The following is a 26,315-nucleotide window of genomic DNA, read 5'->3' on the forward strand; positions in this document are numbered from 1 at the left end:
TTTGTATTATAATTTTCTAAAAACCTTCTTATTCCTTCTATTTGCTTCCCCTTTTAGCACGTAACTAGGAAGAAAATTTACTGTCATTATTATGTGAATAATCAGCCTGTAACAAACATGTACAAGTATGTGATTATTGTTACAGGCACAGTCCTGTCACAGTCGCCTCATATAACAAGTTGTTTGTTATTGTGAACGCTCTTACAAGGAGAAAAAGTTATATATCGTCGATGAAGAAACAATACCGTGTAGCTGACAAATTGGCGATTTTTCGTTTTTCAGTCAGATGATGTCGTTGACCGTACGCACATCTGCTCTTAACGTCATAATGACGAATGTTTAATTATTTACCGTAAAAAATTATCTAAAACAATACCGCGTATGTGACACAGCAAATAAATAGGTGGCAATACCGCGGAACTGTAGAGAATTAAATACTGCATATCTACAATCTATGGATACTGTAAACAATACCGCGAAAATACAAAAGCGCGCGCAGCCACAGCACATTGTTAATGCCTTATTATGTATTTAACAGTGCTCGAAAGTGGTTCCATGCTTGTAGCTTCATTCATGATAATGGCAAGCGATATAGATGATCTTTTTACTGAAGAAGAAATTGTTTCTCAGCTGAAATCAGCTCATGAAAGCGGAGAATCGTTCCTAAGAGTGACTGATAGCAGTAAGTAAATTGTTTTATTATTCACCTTTGAATGTTAGTAGCACCGGAAGTGTCTTATTGTGATATAAATCAGAACGGCCCCACTGCACTCGTTCTGTGCTTTAATCATTTCTGCCAAAGATTTCTAGACTGTCCACTTTCTTGTAGGATCTCCCGTAAATGCAGAACAAACAACAGGCGAGAAAAGTCGTAACGCTGAAGTTACATTTACCGAAGAAGAATTAATTTCGTATATGGGGTTCTCGGTTACTGTTCCTGCAACATCTAATGACGCACGTAAATTTTCTTGGGATTATTGTTAATAGTATTACTGATGCTGTCGTTCTCATAAATACATGAATTTGAGCTTCATCTTTGTCTGCTTAAATTAATATATAAATATTTTTCCATCTAGAAACTTCAGTGGCTGTATCCAACAATGCTCAAAATGAAACCACAGTCACTGTTTAAACTAGAGACGACAGTACTTCACACTCATTGCTATGCGATGGTGCCAAACACTCTGGATAAATTATCGGAAGATCACGGAAGCAATAATGACGCTGACAGTGAAGGCCAAGAATTTTATGGTGACATAAGCAGTGACAGGAAACGAAAGTTCCTGTCACTGCTTATCCTGAAGATTGGAAGAAAAATGCCAATAAAATTCTGAGAATGCGTGGACAGGCGTATATTGGATGCAAAAGAAGTCGAATTGCTAAAATCACTCATGATACTCCAAGAGAGGCATGAAAATTAGGTCCAACATGTACTTCGAAGATGTGCCAGAAATCTGTTCAAAGGAAGTATCATCAGTTTGCTGATGATGATAGGCAGGCAGTATTTAACACATTTTGGGAAACGATGTCATGGGATCAGAGAAAGGTTTACGTTATCAGCCTTGTAGACGTAATTCCAACCAAACGTCCAGGGAAGAACATTGGCAAATCCAGGAGAAAAGGGAAGCTCATTTATCATTTGAAAAATGAGCTAGGAAACATAAAGTATGCAAAAAGATGTTGTAAGTAGGCTGTTTATGTTTTCTTTATGTAAGTAGGCTGTTTATGTTTTCTTATTGGCAACGTTACATAGCGCTCTGTATGAAAATCACTGGCTGTGCTGTGTGCAGTCTGTGGCTAGTTTGCATTGTTGTCTGCCATTGTAGTGTTGGGCAGCGGCAGCTGGATGTGAACAGCGCTTAGCGTTGCGCAGTTAGAGGTGAGCCGCCAGCAGTGGTGGATGTGGGGAGAGAGATGGCGGAGTTTTGTAATTTGTCATGAACTGCTATATATATATTATGACTATTAAGGTAAATACATTGTTTGTTCTCTATTAATATCTTTCATTTGCTAACTATCCCTATCAGTAGTTAGTGCCTTCTGTAGTTTGAATCTTTTATTTAGCTGGCAGTAGTGGCGCTCGCTGTATTGCAGTAGTTCGAGTAATGAAGATTTTTGTGAGGTAAGTGATTTCTGAAAGGTATAGTTTAATGTTACTCAGGGCCATTCTTTTGCAGGGATCTTTGATAGTCAGATTGTGTTGCGCTAAAAATATTGTGTGTCAGTTTAAGCACAGTCGTGTATAATTGTTCAAAGGGGACGTTTTATGAGACTGTCACTGTAGCGGAAACTGCTGTCGTAAATATTTCCATAAGAAAGGTAAGTGACCACCTGCACATAATGCATCGTGGGCACCCAGCTGGGCGACAGTCACCTGGAAAAAAGCCATTACCGTGTGCCCCTTCCAGAGGAACAGGTGGAGAAAAAAAAGGGAGGCCATTATCCTCACTATTGACGTTCCTTTGTAGAAAGCATCGCAAAAACGACATGGTCGAACTTGTAAACATATGATTACACTGTGGAGCTCTTAATTTATGATATTTACTGAAATGCCTAATGAAATGACGAGAAATATTTTTATGTCTATACACCTGATTATGACTACTGTCTCTCTAGTTGAGAGATTTTTCTACTAACTTATGAAATGCCTCATGACTACTGAATGATGTTCTTATGTTTTACTTTGTACATAGTTGCTTATTTCATTTTATATCTGGTTTCCAGCTGTCTTGCAGCATTGGTTTCATAAAATAAAATTAAATGCATTTGCTAATGTGAACACTTTCTGTCAACAGATCTATTAAATAATTATTTTATGATCCACATTCTTCGAAAAAGGAGCTTTTGGAATGGAAAGAACAATATGAAGGGACTGATAACAATAACTGCATATATAATTTTCTTTTCAAGTACTTGGTAATTTTTTGTAGAATTAGTTTTTGTGGTGCACCACTTTAATTACATAGACATTAAGATGTGAATAGACATTTCCCTTATCTGCATTGTTGTTTTTACTGTAATATTTTTTCTGCTTGAGCTATGTCATGTTTAGGTATAAGTTATAGCATTTGCTGCTGCTGTTTGCCAGGCATAGTGTTACTGATTTTGACTTTGTATTACGCTGTTAAGCTAGTTTTACTACTGTTTTATTTTTCTTGTTTGCTGCACAGTGCCTTATATTAGTTGTAGTACTGCAATTGCTTTGCCTATTTAAAATTTTTGTCCTTGATGTTTGTGTTAATTGTTTTATGCTGCTGCATTGCCTCGTCCCTTAGTTTAGGATCTGAGTTCAGTAGATTTAAGTTAGCTTAAGAGGGGGTAGACTATATAAGAAACTGACTATGATGAATTGGAAGAAATGCATTGAGCAGCTATAAGAAAATGGTGTGGCCAAAAAAAAAAGAATTTTGAAAGAGGATATGAACAAAAAAAGTAGGGTTTAGGGACAACAGGTTTAGGTAGGATTTTCTTGGAAATAAATGTTGAGGTAAGATAATGGTAAATAAATAATGGGGTAAGAAATGTGTGAACAGAATACAGAAAGCATGCTTGGATAAAATTTTTTGGCTGGAGTAAATATCGAAATAAGATGAAAAATCTATGGAATGAAGTTTTGGGTTGGACTGCAGTACCAAATGTTACACTGAAAACGAACCCTGTCCTTCCTTTTGTGTTATCCCACTATGTGTTTGTGTACCCTTGTGTATTTGTTTTCTTCCTGTCTCTGTGTAGTTTCATAGAAGTTTTTCTTCTTCTAATACTAAGCTATATTCACTATGATGAGGAATACTGTTATTCTCAAATATAATTGGCATTAATAATATGTGATTTACTTTGTAAAGGTATTTAGACATTATTAATTCTGTTCTGTTTTAATGCTCATGTGTAAAGTTGATGTTGCAAAAGTTATTCTGATCTTTATGTATGTACTTATGTCATAATTCCTGTAACACTGATGTATATGTATATTTCTATTCTTTTGTAAAGCCTGTACCACAAATGTTATCTGTATTGTTATGTTCTTTAATGATGTATTTTGTACTTTTGTTATTGCATTCTCATGTTATAATATTGTAATTGATACCAGTTCATCAAATTAAGTAACTTGTAAGCATTCATTTCACTGCACACGTTTCTGTTGGTCATAGTATATGGACAATATGTGAGGAGTAGGGACTGATAGTGTTGGCACGTGTGTTAATAATTCAGCAAGGGACTGGATAACAGCATTGCTGGTTCTAAGGACAATTCCAAAAACTTTGTGAGTGCACAAGTGGTGGTTATGAACTTGCTATATTATCCGCAAGACTCTTCAATGGTGATTGTGCAACTGCACAGTCACAACAGATGGCTGCTGGCCATCTCTACAAGGACTACAGTGGGTCTGCATCTTTGATGACCCACCAATACCATTATTTCTACAAGGACTACAGTGGGTCTACATCTTTGCTAACTCACCAGTACCATTATTTCTACAAGGACTGCAGTGGGCCTGCACCTCTGGTGGCCCACCAATACCATATTCTCTACCAGAACTACAGTGGGTCTACTCTGTGATGACCTACCTACCAATATTCTTCAAAACTTCGACTGACTCTATTGTGGGTTTGCTCTGTTGTGGCCCATTAACTGTCAACATGTCAAGAGTCAGCACTGTCTTTCCGTTGGAAGGACAACACTACTTCTTCAAGACTGCATGGAAATCCACTACTTCTCTGTGCAATTTCTTTTACTAATGAGACTTGGTGAAACAAAAACTGTAATTACTATTATGATGAATGATCAGGACTGTCTTTATGGACTGTGAGAACATTTTAGATTTTGACCAACATTGTATCAATAAGTGTGTGCATTTGATATTTTTCTTACTGTAATTATGAAAAATTTTTCAAATCATTATTGGCCACTGCCCAAAACCATTTGTAAAATTTTTTTGTGGGGAGCATGGGGACTATGTAAGTAGGCTGTTTATGTTTTCTTTATGTAAGTAGGCTGTTTATGTTTTCTTATTGGCAACGTTACATAGCGCACTGTATGAAAATCACTGGCTGTGCTGTGTGCAGTCTGTGGCTAGTTTGCATTGTTGTCTGCCATTGTAGTGTTGGGCAGCGGCAGCTGGATGTGAACAGCGCTTAGCGTTGCGCAGTTGGAGGTGAGCCGCCAGCAGTGGTGGATGTGGGGAGAGAGATGGCGGAGTTTTGTAATTTGTCATGAACTGCTATATATATTATGACTATTAAGGTAAATACATTGTTTGTTCTCTATTAAAATCTTTCATTTGCTAACTATGCCTATCAGTAGTTAGTGCCTTCCGTAGTTTGAATCTTTTATTTAGCTGGCAGTAGTGGCGCTCGCTGTATTGCAGTAGTTCGAGTAATAAAGATTTTTGTGAGGTAAGTGATTTCTGAAAGGTATAGTTTAATGTTACTCAGGGCCATTCTTTTGCAGGGATCTTTGATAGTCAGATTGCGTTGCGCTAAAAATATTGTGTGTCAGTTTAAGCACAGTCGTGTATAATTGTTCAAAGGGGACGTTTCAATGTTTCTCAATACTCTTGGGATTAAAGAATGGACAGTCCGATATTGGCTGGGTAATTCGACACATGGGATGAGTCCTGACACAGAATCGGCACGACCTCGAATCAAGCAGGCGAAGAAGAAAGATGAGAGAACCTTCATGAAAGAATTCCTGGACTCTCTTCCGAAACTTCCGTCGCATTACTGCAGGAAATCCTCCTCGATGTTGTACCTTGAGCCTATTCTACAATCCAGACAACAGCTGTATGGACTCTATGTGGAAAAATGTCATGCGGAGAAGATTTCATCATTAAGTCGGGCTACCTTTAACTTGATTTTAGATGATGGTAATATTAGCTTATTTTCCCCCAAGATAGACCAGTGCGACTTGTGTTGTAGTTACGGGCTTGGTAACTTGAGTGAAGACGTGTGGAAGCAGCACACAGAACGGAAAGAGCAGACAAGGATGCAAAAAGATGCTGACAAGAAAAAAGCCCAGCTGAAGCTCTGCTCAGTGTACACCATGGACTTACAGGTCGTGAAAGTAGCTCCATTTTTAAGTGCAAGTGCAGTTTATTATAAGACAAAGTTAGCTGTTCATAACTTTACAATGTAAAATTTAAAAAGTCGTGATGCAGTATGTTACTGGTTCGATGAAACGCAAGGTGATTTAGTTGCATCATGTTTTGCCTCATGCATTGTGGACACTCTGTCCAGTACGATTAAGGAAAATCCCGTTCAAGTCATTCTGTATTCTGACGGCTGCACATATCAGAACAGAAATGTGATATTATCAAATGCTGTTTTAAGATTAGCAATTGATACTGCAGTATTGATTAAACAAAAGTTTATGGAGAAAGGCCATACTCAGATGGAATGTGACTCAGTTCTCAGTTCCATTGAGTGCAATCTTAAAGAAGTTACACTTCCTAGCCAATACGCTATGATATCTAAAGAAGCGAGAAAAAAGCCACAGCCATACGAAGTCCATTACCTAGATTATTCCTTTTTCATCAACTACGCAGAGAAAAGTTTGTGGCTATACGACTCAATTAGGCCTGGAAGAGCTGTAAAAAATGAGCCTACAGTTAACGATCTGAGGGCACTACAGTACCGCCCAAATGCTATTATTTACTACAAGTGCTCTTTCAACGAGGTGTGGCAAGAATTACCGAGGCGTCCGCGGAAAATTCTTGGAGATGTTTGCTTCCCGAAACTATACAAGGAAAAGACGGAAAATCACGAAATCCAAATGGGATCATTTACAACAACTTAAATTTGTTCTCCCTAAAGATTGCCATAGTTATTATGACAACATTCCTTATGAATGAAAATTATCGCAGAGGTAACTGCGTGACGAGTACCAGTGGAGTGTAATTTTCTGCTGCCGCTTTGAGTGACGTTTAGGATTTTTCTTGAAGAAATGTGCAGACATTATCGCAACTATGTAAACAGTATATTTATTTAAAATGTTTCTATGAAATATTTCAATAAAAATGATTAATGCTCCAAAACGTGTTCTTACTAGCTTTCTCAGCACCAAATGTCAACCTAAATGTTTCAAATCGTGCCGGGAGACTGACAAACAAATACCGCGTAAGTAGCAGATCATAGCGTAAATACCGAGACAATTCCGCGTATGTGCCGTAATTAAGCTTTCTAAAGCGTATTTTTTTGTTTCATATTTTTATTTGATTCAATATTTCCTTGTAGTGCTACGATGCAAATTTAGCGCCGCTGTGAAATGTATTAGGCATTTTAGACAGTTTTTTATCTCTCGTGTAAAATTCTTATTTTGCTACTTACGCGGTATTGTTTCTTCACCGACGATATATATACAGAGAGAGAGAGAGAGTGTGTTAATGAGGTATATCAGTTTCATCTTCTCATACTGATCAACAGACTTGAACTCAAATATTTCACATTACACCAAGATGAGAGAGCGTCTCAAAATCATAAAATTTCACTTTTTTTCAGTCATGATTCTCTGACAATTTCAATGATAGTACTGTATTTGTTATATAGAATTGCAGTTATGTTTCCATAATAAATACGTACTTCTTCTTACAAATTTTTAGTATGATCCTTCTTCCCTTTACAAAATTTTCATCACCTGTTAAGTACTATCACAAGTTTGAAGTTTGCTTGGTGGATGATAACATCCAAGAAAACATGAGGGGCAGACAACTGCAGTATTTTGTAGAAGGAGATAAGTCTGCTGGAATCGAAAGATACAGATGAGGCACGTAGGTCACATATTAAATGAGAAAGTGAAAGAGATTGCTACATTTTAAACTCTGAAAGAGACTGGCGTCCAGAAACAGAGACGTTCACTGTAAGGTCTTTGGGGGACAGGGGAGGGGGGGGGGGGGGGCGGTTAACACCCAGAGACAAGCATGTTTTAAGAAACAGAATGTGGGACCTTAATTTACACATTGTATTTTCGAACGTCTGCATATGTTATGTGCTGGGATTCATCATGTCGGGAGAGATGTGTTTGGAGTATTAGAGATGTTTGGATTGATGAAAGAGAAGCAGAGGGGGATAAATGAGAGGAAAAAAGGAAGACGAAAAAGGTAAAACATCGGAAAAATGTACAAAAAATCGCACGAAAATGGTGAGAACAGATAAGGGTAGACAAGGAATAATGGGTGGACAGGAATATCTCGCAAGAAAAGTTGGCCCTTCAACTTCTCTAGTACTGATTTCCCCACAAATATAACGGTTCATTGTGTTTTTTAGGAATTTGCGTACAACACTGTTTTATAGTTTACTGTTCATTGTATGGCCTTCTCCCGATCATCTTTCACTGATTTATGTATTTGAAAGCACTCACTGCAAGCACCACATTAGCCCTCCCTCCCCTCTCCCACCCCCCTCCCATTTGGGAGAGCTATACTTGAGCACATGTTTAAGAGACGTTGGTGCAACAGAAGCCTGATGCACGCCAGATTTCAGGGAAAACTCACTTGATATATCTCCCAGATCCAGTCTGTGGTGCGGAGGGTGGAGGCGGGACTGGCACAGGTATTGAGGTTCGTTGACTGCAGTCCAATATGAAGTAAGGCCAGTGGAGGCCTAATGGTGTCACCCTGAATCCTAACCTTCACATAGGTGAAAAGGTCGATATCCATGCCACAATGGGAGAGGAAGATGCAGCAAGCATATGAAAGCTAGTAATTTTTGAAGAGACTGGTCATGTTCACCCATTTCCTAATCATGCTGAGGGGATGAGGCGAAAAATTCATCTGGGATCTTTAACCTCTCACTGTAGACTAACTGTGCAGCAAAGCATCCAGTATCGTCTTTTAATATACTGCTCAGTCCCAGCAAAACCATAGCTAGGGCAGCCATCCACATTTCATCATGACACGACAGTGCACCCTTAAGGGTTCAGTGCATACTTTGTACCATCCTATTATACAGGGATGGTAGCTCATAGTTTGCAGATGCTTCCAACCTGTCAGTTGTACTAACTCAAGAAATAATTGAAAATCAAATTGATAGTCTCTGTCAGAAGGAACTGTTGTTGCTATGTCATCTCTGGAAACAGAGCAAGCAGAAATGTCTAATACTAGGTAAACCTTGGGGCACCTTGTAAATACGTCAGTTAAGTTGACGACATAATGGAACCCCTCTGCACATGAAACGGGCCCTCTACTGTCGCCCGCATCTCGTGGTCGTGCGGTAGCGTTCTCGCTTCCCACGCCCGGGTTCCCGGGTTCGATTCCCGGCGGGGTCAGGGATTTTCTCTGCCTTGTGACGGCTGGGTGTTGTGTGCTGTCCTTAGGTTAGTTAGGTTTAAGTAGTTCTAAGTTATAGGGAACTGATGACCATAGATGTTAAGTCCCATAGTGCTCAGAGCCATTTGAACCATTCCTCTACTGTCAATGCGAATGTGAGCAAATCGATCTGAAAGATACGGAAAAGGGACCATGGCCGAAATCATGTGACAGCCTACGTCATTTTTCTGAGACAGAATATAGCTTCGTGTTCAGTGCGAATGGTCCTTCCACACTCCTGGCCATCCACTTCGGAGGCCACTAACTTGGTTGAAGCTTTTATGTCAGGATGTGACAAGGCGTGTAAAACATCACAAATGGTCCATCGACAAAGAACTGGAACAAGAGGTTGTAACATGTGTCGCACTATAAGTAGCAGTGAGAACCCTGTAACTGCACATATTCAAGGTTCAAACTGGTAGCTGCAGGATCCAGACCCCACTGTTGCAGAAATGCATTGGATCCTTGGTTTGCTGCGATAGCAGCCCAACCAATACATATCAAAACTGCATAACTGTGTGACAAGCAGTCCGCAACAACATTGTCAGACCCTGAGATAGGGTTGACATCAGTAGAATACTGGGTAATAAATTCTGCATAATGTACCTGACTTAGGGAATTCAATTCACAAACCTGTTGAAAAACTGGATTGTGGTACATATAGATTCTGAACTCCATGCATTCCAAAATGTGTGGCAGAGAAATATATAGCAAGCAGATCTCTGTCAAGTACATTGCAATTCTTTTGCTGTTGAGATAGACATTTTGAAAAGAAGGCTCGTAGCTGCCAAGCTCTTGATGCTCATGCTGAAGCGTTGTGTTTACAGCAGACTGAGTAGCATCTACAAAAAGTACCGCCTGAGCACTAGGGACAGGATGAACCTATAAAGTAGCATTCGCTAAGGTAAACTTCGAGGATTCGAAAGTCTCCCTGGCCGCACTCATCCACAGAACCTTCCTGATTCTGGAGGTGTGTTTGCCTTTCAGCAGACCTATTGATAGGTTCTGTAATCCCCACAAGCCTTGGCACACTTCACTGGCAATAATTAACCATTTCAACATACCTGCAGAAGTGTTGGGATGGGACATATGCAAAATATATTTCACCTTCTGAGAGGTAGAAGAAATAACGTCTTTGGATACAATGTAACCCATGAAATGCACTCTGTCCTGAGCAAATACACATTCGTCTTTATTAATTTCGATGCTGTATGTGAAACTGCATGCAAATGGGACACAGCTAGTTAGTTAGTTACATGTCTCGTGGGCCATTTTGCATGATAGATCATAATGATGTGGAATGAGTCATTTTATATGACCAATCACACTATCAGAAAAAAACAATACATTGTCCACATGGGCAGTATGCGATGAGTCGTCCTAGCATTGTGTGAATGTGACGCACGGTAGAATGTTTCCGCTGGCAGTGCACCTATACTGGATCCCTAATGGCAGGGAATTCTTGAAGCTACAGGTATGCAGTGTCGTTGGCCAGGTGGGGAGGAGCGGAGAAAAGTGAAGGTGAGAGTGCGAGAGTGGGGTGTCATTCACATATTGTCATTTAAAAAAAAAAAAAAAAAACTCCTTTAAATGTCCAATCTTATGCTGCTGAAGTGAAGCCAGCTCCTTGTACTTGTGTGAATTATGGAATTATGTAACACAGTCTTCTTGTGTGATGCACACATGTATATTCCACAGTGTGGCAAGCACTGAGCACTGTATGGAGAGATGTTGCCACAGTGCAAAAGACACAGGAGACGTGGAATTCTTCGTGCCATCTGTGCCAGCAGAAAGGTATCTGCTTTCCGATGTGGAAGGAGCGTGGCTTCACAAGGAGACTGCACAAGATGATGATTACGGATGTCTACAGATGACGAGGAGAATTTAAGAAATTTGACACCTAGTATGTGGCCAGAAACGTCGGGCACTAAGAAACGACAGAAGGGAAAAAGTCATCTTATAGATTCAATGTCATATGTCTCCATGACATGCTTGTATGACAGTTTTATTGTGTGTGCATTTGGAAGAGGCGGAAAAAAGGAAACAGACTTGGGTGAAGCCGTGGGTTTTATGTCGAGGTAATAAAAGTTTTCAGCAAAATTTGTAACGAGAGCTGCGTGTGGGGAGGAGTCAAGTCTTACATAAATCACTTACCAATGGATGAGAGTGCATTTCAGTATTTGATCAATAGAGTGTCTTCTCATCACTGCTATGCTTTGTGCAAATGCGACCGGCAATCATAGGCTACCCCTACTTGTGATTGGGAAATCAAGAAAACCTCGTACATTCAAGAATTTGAATTTGAATGCTCTCCCTGCACAATACTACGCCCAGAAGAGTGCTTGAATAGATCAATCCATTTTTTCTGATTGGTTTCACAAACAATTTGTACCTCAAGTCAGAGCACATTTGGCTGAAAAAAAGTTGCCACAGAAAGCGCTATTGCTATTAGACAATGCCCCAACGCACCCTACTTGTGAAATGAAAAGTGATGACGGCAACATAACATGCCTCTTCCTTCCAGCAAACACAACTTCACTTATACAGCCCATGGATCAGGGAATCATCGAAAACATGCAACGTCGTTATAGAAAAATATTTATCGAAAGTTTGCTCTCATCTGATGAATCAACATCTGTAAAACATTTTTGGACGTCTTACAGTATTAAATCTTACAGTATTAAAGATGCCATTTTCAATGTTGCCAGTGCATTGAGTGATTTGTCAGTGTCAAATCTCAAAAACGGCTGGAATAAACTTTGGCCTCAACCTAGAGATGAAGAATCGGAGGAACCTGAGTGTGTGACAGTTGACGAGATGGTCAATTTGTGCAATAATTTACAAATCAGCACAAATTTGACGTCAGAAGAAGTACCAGAGTGGTTAGAGTGTGACAAAGTGGACGGGGGTTTTCAAATTATGAGTAATGACGAAATTGTTGCCAGCATAAGTGCCACCAAAGAAGAAGAAGAAGAAGGGGCTGATGAAGACGAGTGTTCAAACAATGAAGAAAAACAAACTATTAGCCATTCCGAGGCCGAAACAATGCTGTCCAAGTGTATAGAATGGTTTGAAAGTCAAGAAGAGGCTAATGCAACGCAGACACTACTGCTCCGAAAAATACGAAATATTGCCGTGGCGAAAACTCGAACATCAAAAAGGCAGAAGAAATTGACTGACTATTTCCAAGCTAGATAAACTACACTCCTGGAAATGGAAAAAATAACACATTGACACCGGTGTGTCAGACCCACCATACTTGCTCCGGACACCGCGAGAGGGCTGTACAAGCAATGATCACACGCACGGCACAGCGGACACACCAGGAACCGCGGTGTTGGCCGTCGAATGGCGCTAGCTGCGCAGCATTTGTGCACCGCCGCCGTCAGTGTCGGCCAGTTTGCCGTGGCATACGGAGCTCCATCGCAGTCTTTAACACTGGTAGCATGCCGCGACAGCGTGGACGTGAACCGTATGTGCAGTTGACGGACTTTGAGCGAGGGCGTATAGAGGGCATGCGGGAGGCCGGGTGGACGTACCGCCGAATTGCTCAACACGTGGGGCGTGAGGTCTCCACAGTACATCGATGTTGTCGCCAGTGGTCGGCGGAAGGTGCACGTGCCCGTCGACCTGGGACCGGACCGCAGCAACGCACGGATGCCCGCCAAGACCGTAGGATCCTACGCAGTGCCGTAGGGGACCGCACCGCCACTTCCCAGCAAATTAGGGACACTGTTGCTCCTGGGGTATCGGCGAGGACCATTCGCAACCGTCTCCATGAAGCTGGGCTACGGTCCCGCACACCGTTAGGCCGTCTTCCGCTCACGCCCCAACATCGTGCAGCCCGCCTCCAGTGGTGTCGCGACAGGCGTGAATGGAGGGACGAATGGAGACATCTCGTCTTCAGCGATGAGGGTCGCTTCTGCCTTGGTGCCAATGATGGTCGTATGCGTGTTTGGCGCCGTGCAGGTGAGCGCCACAATCAGGACTGCATACGACTGAGGCACACAGGGCCAACACCCGGCATCATGGTGTGGGGAGCGATCTCCTACACTGGCCGTACACCACTGGTGATCGTCGAGGGGACACTGAATAGTGCACGGTACATCCAAACCGTCATCGAACCCATCGTTCTACCATTCCTAGACCGGCAAGGGAACTTGCTGTTCCAACAGGACAATGCACGTCCGCATGTATCCCGTGCCACCCAACGTGCTCTAGAAGGTGTAAGTCAACTACCCTGGCCAGCAAGATCTCCGGATCTGTCCCCCATTGAGCATGTTTGGGACTGGATGAAGCGTCGTCTCACGCGGTCTGCACGTCCAGCACGAACGCTGGTCCAACTGAGGTGCCAGGTGGAAATGGCATAGCAAGCCGTTCCACAGGACTACATCCAGCATCTCTACGATCGTCTCCATGGGAGGATAGCAGCCTGCATTGCTGCGAAAGGTGGATATACACTGTACTAGTGCCGACATTGTGCATGCTCTGTTGCCTGTGTCTATGTGCCTGTGGTTCTGTCAGTGTGATCATGTGATGTATCTGAACCCAGGAATGTGTCAAAAAGTTTCCCCTTCCTGGGACAATGAATTCATGGTGTTCTTATTTCAATTTCCAGGAGTGTATTTCACCTGTAAGTTTATAGTACAGTACAGTACTGTACATTACGTATTTTGTAAATACTGTACGGATGTTTTTATCATGTAATAAATAGTTTTATTTGCTATTACAATCGAGTTTAATTTGTTTTCGCACCGAAATATTATTATATTACTGTGAGAGTGATATGCGTCTATACATAAAATAATTGATTATGTTATGTTTTGGAGGAATACAATGTTTCTGTAAGTGGCCGTGCGGTTAAAGGCACTGCAGCCTGGAAACGCAAGACCACTATGGTCGCAGGTTCGAATCCTGCCTCGGGCATGGATGTTTGTGATGTCCTTAGGTTAGTTAGGTTTAACTAGTTCTAAGTTCTAGGGGACTAATGACCTCAGCAGTTGAGTCCCATAGTGCTCAGAACCATTTGAACAATGTTTCTGTTATCTGTCTATTCGCTTAACCGTCATGACCATGGTCCCGAAGATGATGGTTAATCGAGTTTCCACTGTACATTAAACAAAATAATTCCAGAAAAGAGTGAAGCGATTTATAAAGCACTAAAGGAAGAGTACCTGAAGGTAAATAAAGGTTTAGTACACTATATGGGCAATAAGAACTATTATTATTTTTGAATAGTGTAATAGCGTTTCAACAACTACAAAATTAATAGAAAGTACTTAACAATATAATTTTTAACTTGTGGCATCCTCAGTTCAAAAATAGATACGGTAGAATCGAAACTAAGAAAAAAATTATTTTTGAGTGTGACCGCCTCCTGTCTTCCAGTTTGCTGAAAAGCTGCCTGCATGTTTCCAGATGTAGAGGTGGATGGCTGTAGCTGTGATTGTGGATATGAAGTGGCCTGCAGCATGTTCTACCCACCCTTCAGCACACGAATAACAGCATACATTGAGCCTCTTGCTCACCCCCCACCCCATTCAAAGCAAGGTTACTAAAAAAGAATCGAAGGAACACACCACCTAAACTATGAAACCATGTTTACAAACATACTACAATAGCTATAGTGATGCCAGCGCTCCAAGCAGTTACATTTCACAATGCAGTGAACAGAAGACGAACGGCTTTTATGATCAAATATACAGCAAGGTTCTAGATTTGATCATATTTCTTTGATGAAAGGCAAGATTTGACAAAGTTCCCTGTTACAATGTCGTATTTTTTTTTATTTTTTTGCATATATATTTGACATATCAACTTTGACAAAGAAATATGACAGTGTAACACTGGCCTTAGTGTTGTCTCCAGAGTGCCTATGATACCAACAGCACTTAGGAAGAGCATAGAAGCCGATCACTGGTACACAGTACACTCCTGGAGCTGCATCTGCCGTCTTGGCATTGAGTCTTGCCAATTCAGTGAAGATTCGCTCCATAAGGGCCCTGCCAGTCACTCATCTGAATGCTAAGTGCGCGGAATGTAATTTGTTGGGAAGGATGTGCGCATTTTCTTGCCAGAAGCCATAACCTAACCTATTGTTGAGCATGAACTAATAGCTCCACCAAATGCAAGTGCCAAAGCATCTGCTTTCAGAGCAAATTAGTCCACTGACAGTTCAGGGAATGCTGACAAATCTCTGCAAACACTGCGGGAGCCAATTGGTCTGAAAGGAGTTCCGAACTCACCAAATGATGAGGCAAACACAATGGCTGAGACTGTCATTCCACAATGTTTTTCAAACGAGATTCTGTAGGAACAAGAAACCGCTGCAAGACAGTCTCCCTAAACACAGTAAAACATTGGTGGGGCAAAATATTTTCGACTTGCTCTATTATGTTCGAGTCCAGCTGCAAAACAATGATGGCGAATTGGCCCGCACCTGAAGCAATGTTGTGCAGTTGAAAAATGGCGTCCACTTGTGTAAACTATAATTAAGGGCTCCCAGATCAAAAACATGGTAGCTTTTTATTAGCCTGATTCGATAAGATGTCTTTGGGAGAGGCAGGAAGTAATTTCGGCACAGTAGGCGAATGTAGAGAAGAACCTGTTGTCGGTGGTCCTTGGTGCTCCATCTCGACGCACATATACACCAAACATCACAACACAAGTTGCTAACAGGCGATGGTGATCACTTGAATTATATCACACACATGTAATGTACACTCGTTACTAATTCACCTGATATCGGTTGTTGATCACGACACTCATTGCATACGCCATAATCATAATTTTTTCCTATCATAGTTATTTTCCTATTATAAATCCCACTTTTCTTGTGAGAATTTTCGCCCATACATTACATCTTGTCAACTATTGTCTGTTCTCGCAATTTTCGTGCAAATTTTTCTACATTGTTCCAATCTTTTTCCTTGCTTGTCTTCGTTTTTTTCCTCTCATTCACCCCCCCCCCCCCCCCCCCCTGCTTCTCCTTCACCACTCTCACAATATCTTGTACTCCAAACCCCCCTCTCGTGCTGTGATAAATCCCAGTATGTGTTACACCCAGCCCTTTCGAAAATGTGCTTTTACGCTAGTCAAACTGAGGCCCCACATTTTATTTGTAGAAAACTTGCTTGTCCCTGCATGTTACCCTCAAAGGCCTAGCACTGACAGTCCCTGCTTCTTGGTGTAATCCCCCTGTATGTCAGACCCATTTGCAATTTCAAATACAGAAATCTCTTGCACTTATCCAGTTTGTGATATATATGAGGTATGTGCCAATTTCCACTCGACCACACTACTCTTGATCTACAAAATACTGCACTTATCTGTCCCTCACATTTCCTTGGATGGTACTTTTTGTCACGCCAGCTTCAAACTGCAACAATAGTCCAAACTTAACCTCAACAACCTGTCCTATCTTCTCCTAAACTACCGTAAAACGGGGTGACTTGGGACACTTTTTGTGTTACCTTAGCTATTTCTCAGAGCCCATGCAACTTATGAAAAGGATATGTATATAAAAAGTTAGGTCTGGGTCAGTAGATTACATTTATGTATCAAATATTATCTTAAATTTGGTCATTTATTTTTAATTTAATTTTTTGTTGGTGTCCCAAGTCACCCCGCAGGGTGGGGTGACTTGGGACGTGTGGGGTGACTTGGGACATGTGGGGTGACTTGGGACACCTACAAATATTTTCAACAAAACTGCATTCACCTCACCAAAGAGGTGACTGGGGACAGTGAAAATGTTTTTCTTTTTTCATTTTAAGCATGTGACACCAATTTTAGTGTCTTTTAAGATGAAATAATCAAAATTATGATATATTAAAATTAAAAACAAATCTTTAAAAGTTAAAAAAGAATCAAAAGAAATTTTTAAGATATTTATTGTCTTAAAATAGTGTTTCACATATATAAAATTACAAAAATGAATTGTTTCATATTGTTTTTAATTACAGTAATTAAATTTTTTTCACATTAGGTACTCTGCAGTTTCATACGGGAATTTGTAATGACCACGACGAACAATGAAGGGAACAAGTTTGCACACAACTTGTGAAATAGAAACTTCTTGAATATCTTCTACATTTGGAAAAACATAAATGTCTGATTACTTCTGAGACTTTCTGATAAATGAAGTTTTCACTTTGTAATCTTTTATGGCCAATATTTTCTCTATGAATGTTTTCAGAACAACCTGGGATTTTTATCCAACATAGTTAAACATTACAGAAATGAAGTCTCCTTCATTTAACTCATCCTCTCAAGTGATAGGTACTGGTGTATTAGTTTCTCTAATTGCGGCATCTTTGTGCTTATTGTATTTGTCAGCTGAAAGATGATCATCTGTGTCATTATCCTAGCTCGGATATTTTTCACTCTCTGATCTTAAATTGTCTTCAGCAGAAGGCTTAGAAGTTGAAGGTAGTAATGGAGCATTAGTGTAACTATTGTCATGAGAGTGTGAGTCATCAAGATCATCCAAATCTACATTTGATATGATTTTACCAGGTGGAACAGAAAGTCTCTTTCATCTCACTCGAAGTGGCTATGTCTCCTTTCTGAACAATTCACACAAAAATGTACGGAATGCATTGTCCAGTGTTTGAGAGCCACCTTCATTTTCAGTAGTTTTGGGAATGAGTTTCAAGACCTGTTGTGGATCGAATGGAAAAATTCCAATTTTCTTGAATCCGGCTTTTAAGTTGTGTCTCATTTGGTCATTGTAATTCATAACGTTGAGCGCCTTCTTCAGTGCTGCAGGAAATTTGTCCTTCGTGATAGGACCCCAATTCTTCAGCTTCCATTCTTCTAAAACTTTGCGCCACTCAGCCTTCAGTGGACAGAAGTAAGCCACGTCAAGAGGTTGGCACAGATGTGCTGAATTGGGTGGCAGTAATATAAATTTAATGTTATGTTCCCTGCACTTCTGTAAAACATTTATGGAGATATGACTGGACAAGTTATCTCCTATTACAGTCTTCGTCACTTCTTTGGGCAGCTTTTTCACATATGGAAGTACGATTCCTTAGAACCAATCGGAAAATATAATTTCATTAAACCAGGAAGTTTTTGAACATTCGTAAAGTGCACCTTTTGGGCCGCCCTGCCTCCAAGTATCATACACATGCGATGCACCATAAACTACATAAGGTGGAAGCAGCTCACCACTAGCTGTGCCACAGAACATGACACTAACACTGCTTTTTGAACTGTCCATTATATGCTACACACGTTCTGATCCTCTTCGGCCAATGACCCTTTTAACTCCAGGATCGTCAGTAATGTTGCTTTCACCATAATTGATTATTGGTTCAGGAGAAATGCCATCTAAACTTTTTTGAAGTTCAGAAAAATATATTTGTGCATCATTGTTTGGTCAATTCTAGCACGTGCTCTTTTGATATTCATACACCATCACTCAGACAGAATTTGCTTGTGTCTTTTTAGGAGAGACACAATCCAGTCCCGTCCTGGAAGGTTGTTATTAAACTTTTTCACTCTTTTTCCCAGCCTGACTAGATATTGTTTGACAATTACTCTAATATCCATTAAAGTCAAGGGAAAACCCCACTCACTCGCAGTTACCAAATTGCTTACTATGAGGTCTTCCGCACGAGAACTGAGAGAAGTTTGGCCACCGGCTGTCTAGGGCGGAGAGTCTTTTGCTGATGATAACCATCTCTGAATTGAGCTCTTGGGAACACCATACTTATCAGCTGTTTATCTTACAGACAAAGTTTTAGCTTGAACATCTGCCACAGCTTTTGCAAGATTCTCCATAACATATAGTTTGTAAGGCCTACCACCAACCTTCCTAATATACTCTCTAGGCATCTGCAACAACATTAACAGTTTTGTTGTAGATATTTAAAGTAATATGTTCTTCAAACTATACTGCAAAACAAATCACATTGATAAACAAGTACACACAAGTATCAAATGTGATGTAACCTGACATAACCTAACCTAATCCCTTAATCTAACCATAAAACAATAAGCAAATATTAACAATGACTCCAATGTGTATAATAAACACCAACAACTTCATTTTAATGTGCTTTTGCGCACAATGAAAGGTTTCTGCCAATCAATGACATGTCCCAAGTCACCCCAAATTTGCTGTCATTTTCAAAATCGAAAATTTCAGTCCAAAATATGGGCCTAAATTTTTATCTTTCTGTTGTTATTATTAGAGATAGAAGTGGGGATCTCATTTAAACATTAACCACATTTCCACTATTAATCCATAACAACCAGCAGGCCTTCCTATTCTGTTAATATTTTGACAACTTTCAAATATTTAAAAGTAGTACTTAAATTGATAACTAGTTGTTCCCTTCAACCTGAGGACATCAGCACACCATCACATAAACGATAACAATGAGCAAAACACAGTTATGACCACCCACTGCTGCCAACATAATGAAAAAAAAAACACTGTCAAAATGTCCCGAGTCACTCCACTGTCCCAAGTTTCCATTCCTGCCTCTCTCCAGGTCCCTAAACAGCTTCTTCATCAACCACCACACCTCTCCTGCAAGCCAAATTTGTTTGACCTCCTTAACATCCTCCAGCCTTCACCACTGCCTCCCAAAGCAATGGAAACGCATGATCACAATAACCAGCCACAACAGCATCGTGTTCTCAATCCCTTATCTGAGGCTGTCTTCCATCCTGAATTATTTGTATTATCAAAGTGTCTCACTTTCAGTCCTAAAATCACATTTAAATCATGTTGCTTTGGTTAAGGATCTGCTTTCCCTAAACCATAATGTCAAATGGAAATATTACTTTGCAACTCAATCTCAAAACCTTTCCAACAGTAAACCTGATATTGAACCCCACCTCGAACACCTCCGAACATGATCCCAATTTGATCCATCATCACCACTATATCAAAATCATTCCTTACAAGCTTTCCAATATATCCTAAATTCAGCATTTTTTCACTATCTTTTCTCAGGTCCCTACAACATGATCCTATCCTGTACTCTGCAGAACTCCAGGATCTTTTTCACCTAAAAACTGGTGACTCTATCATTATCCACCAGACAGACAAGGGATCTATCACTGTGGTACCTGACTGATACAAGTATGTAAGAGGTCTGTGCCAGCTCTCTGACATTTCTACATGCAGCAACTGCTATCAAGTCCCCATCCCCTTGATACAAATTTACCTGCAGTCCCTCCTTGAAACCTCCAGCCACTCACAAGGACTGACTCCTCAGTTCACAGAACTTCTTATCCTCCCCAAACCACTCACTTCCCCCTTTCATCTTCTCCCTAAGGTTCACAAACACACTCATTATGGCTGCCCCATATTTGCTGGCTGCTGCCTTAGTGAATCAACATCTGCAACATGTATTACAAACAATCCCCTCCTATATTAAAGACACAAACTATTTCCTAGATCATTTGAAATCTGTGCCCAACTCACTCCCACTACACACCCTGCCTGTCACTACTAATATCCAGGCATAGATCTATGGGGTGCAAACTGGGACTCCAAATTCATGTTCTTGAAGAAAAAAACCTTATTTCACAAAGTACCTAGCATACAGTGCACGTTGGTCTACTGATTATCCATATGATTTTGAAACACATTCTGGCTGGTTTTTGAACATTTTTGAACACATTCTAAGTTGAGTTCTGAACAAATCATAAGTTGATTTTTGAATGTGTGCTTAGTGTATGTGATGCCCCTGATAGGGGAATCAGCATCACATCTAAAAATAAAAAACTTTCCTGCAGACAAAAGGCGATTTACTGTATTGATTTATTGATCCATTTTCATCTACAACTGCACAATGTGTAAGAGATATTTGGATTTTTTACGTTAATATTAACAATTTTATATATAATTCTCCCCCCCCTGAACCATGGACCTTGCCATTGGTGGGGAGGCTTGCGTGCCTCAGCGATACAGATAGCCGTACCGTAGGTACAACCACAACGGAGTGGTATCTGTTGAGAGGCCAGACAAACGTGTGGTTCCTGAAGAGGGGCAGCAGCCTTTTCAGTAGTTTCAAGGGCAACAGTCTGGATGATTGACTGATCTGGCCTTGTAACAATAACCAAAATGGCCTTGCTGTGCTGGTACTGCGAACGGCTGAAAGCAAGGAAACATAGTAGGTGAATATGGATTGGGGCTAAGAAATGAAAGAGGGAGCCGCCTGGTAGAATTTTGCACAGAGCACAACTTAATCATAGCTAACACTTGGTTTAAGAATCATGATAGAAGGTTGTATACATGGAAGAACCCTGGAGATACTAAAAGGTATCAGATAGATTATATAATGGTAAGACAGAGATTTAGGAACCAGGTTTTAAATTGTAAGACATTTCCAGGGGCAGATGTGGACTCTGACCACAATCTATTGGTTATGACCTGTAGATTAAAACTGAAGAAACTGCAAAAAGGTGGGAATTTAAGGAGATGGGACCTGGATAAACTGAAAGAACCAGAGGTTGTACAGAGTTTCAGGGAGAGCATAAGGGAACAATTGACAGGAATGGGGGAAAGAAATACAGTAGAAGAAGAATGGGTAGCTTTGAGGGATGAAGTAGTGAAGGCAGCAGAGGATTAAGTAGGTAAAAAGCTGAGGGCTAGTAGAAATCCTTGGGTAACAGAAGAAATATTGAATTTAATTGATGAAAGGAGAAAATATAAAAATGCAGTAAGTGAAGCAGGCAAAAAGGAATACAAACGTCTCAAAAATGAGATCGACAGGAAGTGCAAAATGGCTAAGCAGGGATGGCTAGAGGACAAATGTAAGGATGTAGAGGCTTATCTCACTAGGGGTAAGATAGATACTGCCTACAGGAAAATTAAAGAGACCTTTGGAGATAAGAGAACCACTTGTATGAACATCAAGAGCTCAGATGGAAACCCAGTTCTAAGCAAAGAAGGGAAAGCAGAAAGGTGGAAGGAGTATATAGAGGGTCTATACAAGGACGATGAACTTGAGGACAATATTATGGAAATGGAAGAGGATGTAGATGAAGATGAAATGGGAGATACGATACTGCCTGAAGAGTTTGACAGAGCACTGAAAGACCTGAGTCGAAACAAGGCCCCCGGAGTAGACAACATTCCATTGGAACTACTGACGGCCTTGGGAGAGCCAGTCCTGACAAAACTCTACCATCTGGTGAGCAAGATGTATGAAACAGGCGAAATACCCTCAGACTTCAAGAAGAATATAATAATTCCAATCCCGAAGAAAGCAGGTGTTGACAGATGTGAAAATTACCGAACAATCAGTTTAATAAGCCACAGCTGCAAAATACTAACGCGAATTCTTTACAGACGAATGGAAAAACTGGTAGAAGCCGACCTCGGGGAAGATCAGTTTGGATTCCGTAGAAATGTTGGAACACGTGAGGCAATACTGACCTTACGACTTATCTTAGAAGAAAGATTAAGGAAAGGCAAACCTACGTTTCTAGCATTTGTAGACTTAGAGAAAGCTTTTGACAATGTTGACTGGAATACTCTCTTTCAAATTCTAAAGGTGGCAGGGGTAAAATACAGGGAGCGAAAGGCTATTTACAATTTGTACAGAAACCAGATGGCAGTTATAAGAGTCGAGGGACATGAAAGGGAAGCAGTGGTTAAGAAGGGAGTAAGACAGGGTTGTAGCCTCTCCCCGATGTTATTCAATCTGTATATTGAGCAAGCAGTAAAGGAAACAAAAGAAAAATTCGGAGTAGGTATTAAAATCCATGGAGAAGAAATAAAAACGTTGAGGTTCGCCGATGACATTGTAATTCTGTCAGAGACAGCAAAGGACTTGGAAGAGCAGTTGAATGGAATGGATGGTGTCTTGAAGGGAGGATATAAGATGAACAACAACAAAAGCAAAACGAGGATAATGGAATGTAGTCGAATTAAGTCAGGTGATGTTGAGGGTATTAGATTAGGAAATGAGACACTTAAAGTAGTAAAGGAGTTTTGCTATTTGGGGAGCAAAATAACTGATGATGGTCGAAGTAGAGAGGATATAAAATGTAGACTGGCAATGGCAAGGAAAGCGTTTCTGAAGAAGAGAAATTTGTTAACATCGAGTATAGATTTAAGTGTCAGGAAGTCATTTCTGAAAGTATTTGTATGGAGTGTAGCCATGTATGGAAGTGAAACATGGACGGTAAGTAGTTTGGACAAGAAGAGAATAGAAGCTTTCGAAATGTGGTGCTACAGAAGAATGCTGAAGATTAGATGGGTAGATCACATAACTAATGAGGAAGTATTGAATAGGATTGGGGAGAAGAGAAGTTTGTGGCACAACTTGACCAGAAGAAGGGATCGGTTGGTAGGACATGTTCTGAGGCATCAAGGGATCACCAATTTAGTATTGGAAAACGTTCCACCAAATTTGATGAGGTAGTAAATTCTTTCACAGAAAGGAAAGCATGGCATGTAAAGCTGTAGAAAGATTAGTGAGGAAAAAATGCTGGGACCCATGGATTGATAAAATGTGTTCTGTACTATCTTGCTTGTCTCTTGTCTTTTCTGGTTTTATGTTTTCTGTATTTAATTTTATGTCACACAAAATAGAAAGTTATTATCTAATAGGCAATAAAGAGTTCAAATTTTCTGAAGAGCTCTTATTCTCCCAGTCACAAATAATCCCACCCCGCAATAATTGTCAGTCTTTTTTTAAAAAAAAATTTGGTAGGATGTCAAACTGCCCAACTGGGAGCAGGAGAGGTATCACAGGACATTTTAATTTCCACTGTCCTGAATATAGATTTGATGGCTTCCACTACAAAATATACACATTTGATTTCCACAGAGCAAAATACACTACACTTTGGCACACTTAAGACCAAATAACATGTCTTTCATTTCCTCAAACATACAGCTACATGTTTTATATATCAAACTCTTCAGAAGGATGTATGCTACAAAATGAATATATTTTTGAATTATTGATTTCTTTTTTTTTTTTTTAATTTGGCATCCTATCTTATGTGGTTCATGGTGTGGGTTTCTGTAGTCATGTCCTAGTTCATGAACCACGGGCAACGTATGAGTGCCCAAGTAAGTGGTCCCGACAGTCAGGATACCAGTTACTTTGGAATAAGGCTGGACATCTCAGACATATTCTGAGTCGTGGTCACCTTTGTGCTCATACGACAAAGACTACCAAATCCACCGGTTAGTCCCTCAGCCGTTAGGCGTAAAACCCAATGGGACTCGGGGCAAGTAAGGCTAGCAACCTGCTTCCCTGGTACTTTAAATATGATGCTGGCAACAATAGGAGCAAAATGCCTCGGACCTTTGGAGGTGATGGAGTCCCATCTCTAACTGACAAACCAGGGACTCCTAAGATACGACTCGGCAAACGAATGGTAATGAGATGGGGAGCTATTAATATCAATGGGGGCTACTCTGGGAAGAAGGTAGACCTGGCAGAGGCTGCAAGTAAGATGGGACTGGACATTTTAGCTGTTAGTGACATTCCGGTAAGTGGTGAGAAAGAAGAGGAAGTGGGAGAATACAAGGTCTACCTGTCAGGAGTCAAAGCAGGAATAGCACAATGGGGTGTAGGGCTTTACATCAGGAAAGAAATGGAACCCAGCGTAGTTGCAATAAGGTATGTAAACGAACGACTGATGTGGATAGATTTGACAGTGTCTAGCAAGAAAATTAGGATTGTGTCAGTATATTCACATTGTGAAGGGACAGATCAAGATAAGATGGATAGTTTTTATGAGGCACTCAGTGATGTAGTTGTCAGAGTAAAGGACAAGGACAGTGTTCTGCTCATGGTTGATTTTAACGCCAGGATTGGAAATCGAACAGAAGGGTATGAAAAGGTTATGGGTAAATTTGGAGACAATATGGAGGCCAACAGGAACGGGAAACAACTCTTGGATTTCTGTGCCAGTATGGGCTTAGTAATCACAAACTCCTTTTTTAAACATAAGAACATTCACCGGTATACTTGGGAAGGCAGGGGAACCAGATCTGTCATTGACTATATAATAACAGATCAGGAATTCAGGAAGGCTGTGAGGGACACACGTGCATTCAGGGGATTCTTTGATGACACTGATCATTATTTTAACTGCAGTGAAACTGGGATTGTGAGGCCGAAAGTGCAGGAGGTCAGGTCCATATGTAGGAGGATAAGAGTGGAGAAACTTCAGGATAAGGAAATCAGCCACAAGTACATAACAGCGATCTCAGAAAGGTACCTGTTAGTTGAATGTAGTCAATTACAGTCATTGGAAAAGGAATGGACAAGGTACAGGGACACAGTACTAGAAGTGGCTAAAGAATGTCTTGGAACAGTAGTGTGTAAAAGTAGGATGAAGCAAACAGCTTGGTGGAATGATACAGTCAAGGCAGCCAGTAAAAGGAAAAAGAAGGCGTATCAAAAATGGCTACATACCAGAACCCAGGTAGACAGAGAAAGTTATGTTGAAGAAAGAAACAAAGCCAAACAGATAATTGCAGCATCCAAGAAGAAATCGTGGGAAGACTTCGGAAACAGGTTGGAGACTATGGGTCAAGCTGCTGGAAAACCATTCTGGAGTGTAATTAGCAGACTTCAAAAGGGAGGTAAGAAGGAAATGACAAGTATTTTGGACAGGTCAGGAAAACTGCTGGTGAATCCTGTGGATGCCTTGGGCAGATGGAGGGAATATTTTGAAGAGTTGCTCAATGTAGGTGAAAATGCGATCAGTAATGTTTCAGATTTCGAGGTAGAATGGGATAGGAATGATGATGGAAATAGGATCACATTTGAGGAAGTGGAAAAAATGGTCAATAGATTGCAGTGCAATAAAGCGGCTGGGGTGGATGAAATTAAGTCGGAACTCATCAAATACAGTGGAATGTCAGGTCTTAAATGGCTACACAGGATAACTGAAATGGCCTGGGAGTTGGGACAGGTTCCATCAGACTGGACAAAAGCAGTAATCACACCAATCTTTAAACATGGAAACAGAAAAGATTGTAACAACTACAGAGGTATCTCTTTAATCAGCGTTGTGGGTA

This window comes from Schistocerca cancellata, chromosome 9 (genome assembly GCF_023864275.1).
Source record: "Schistocerca cancellata isolate TAMUIC-IGC-003103 chromosome 9, iqSchCanc2.1, whole genome shotgun sequence".
In the NCBI taxonomy this organism is placed as follows: Eukaryota; Metazoa; Arthropoda; class Insecta; order Orthoptera; family Acrididae; genus Schistocerca; species Schistocerca cancellata.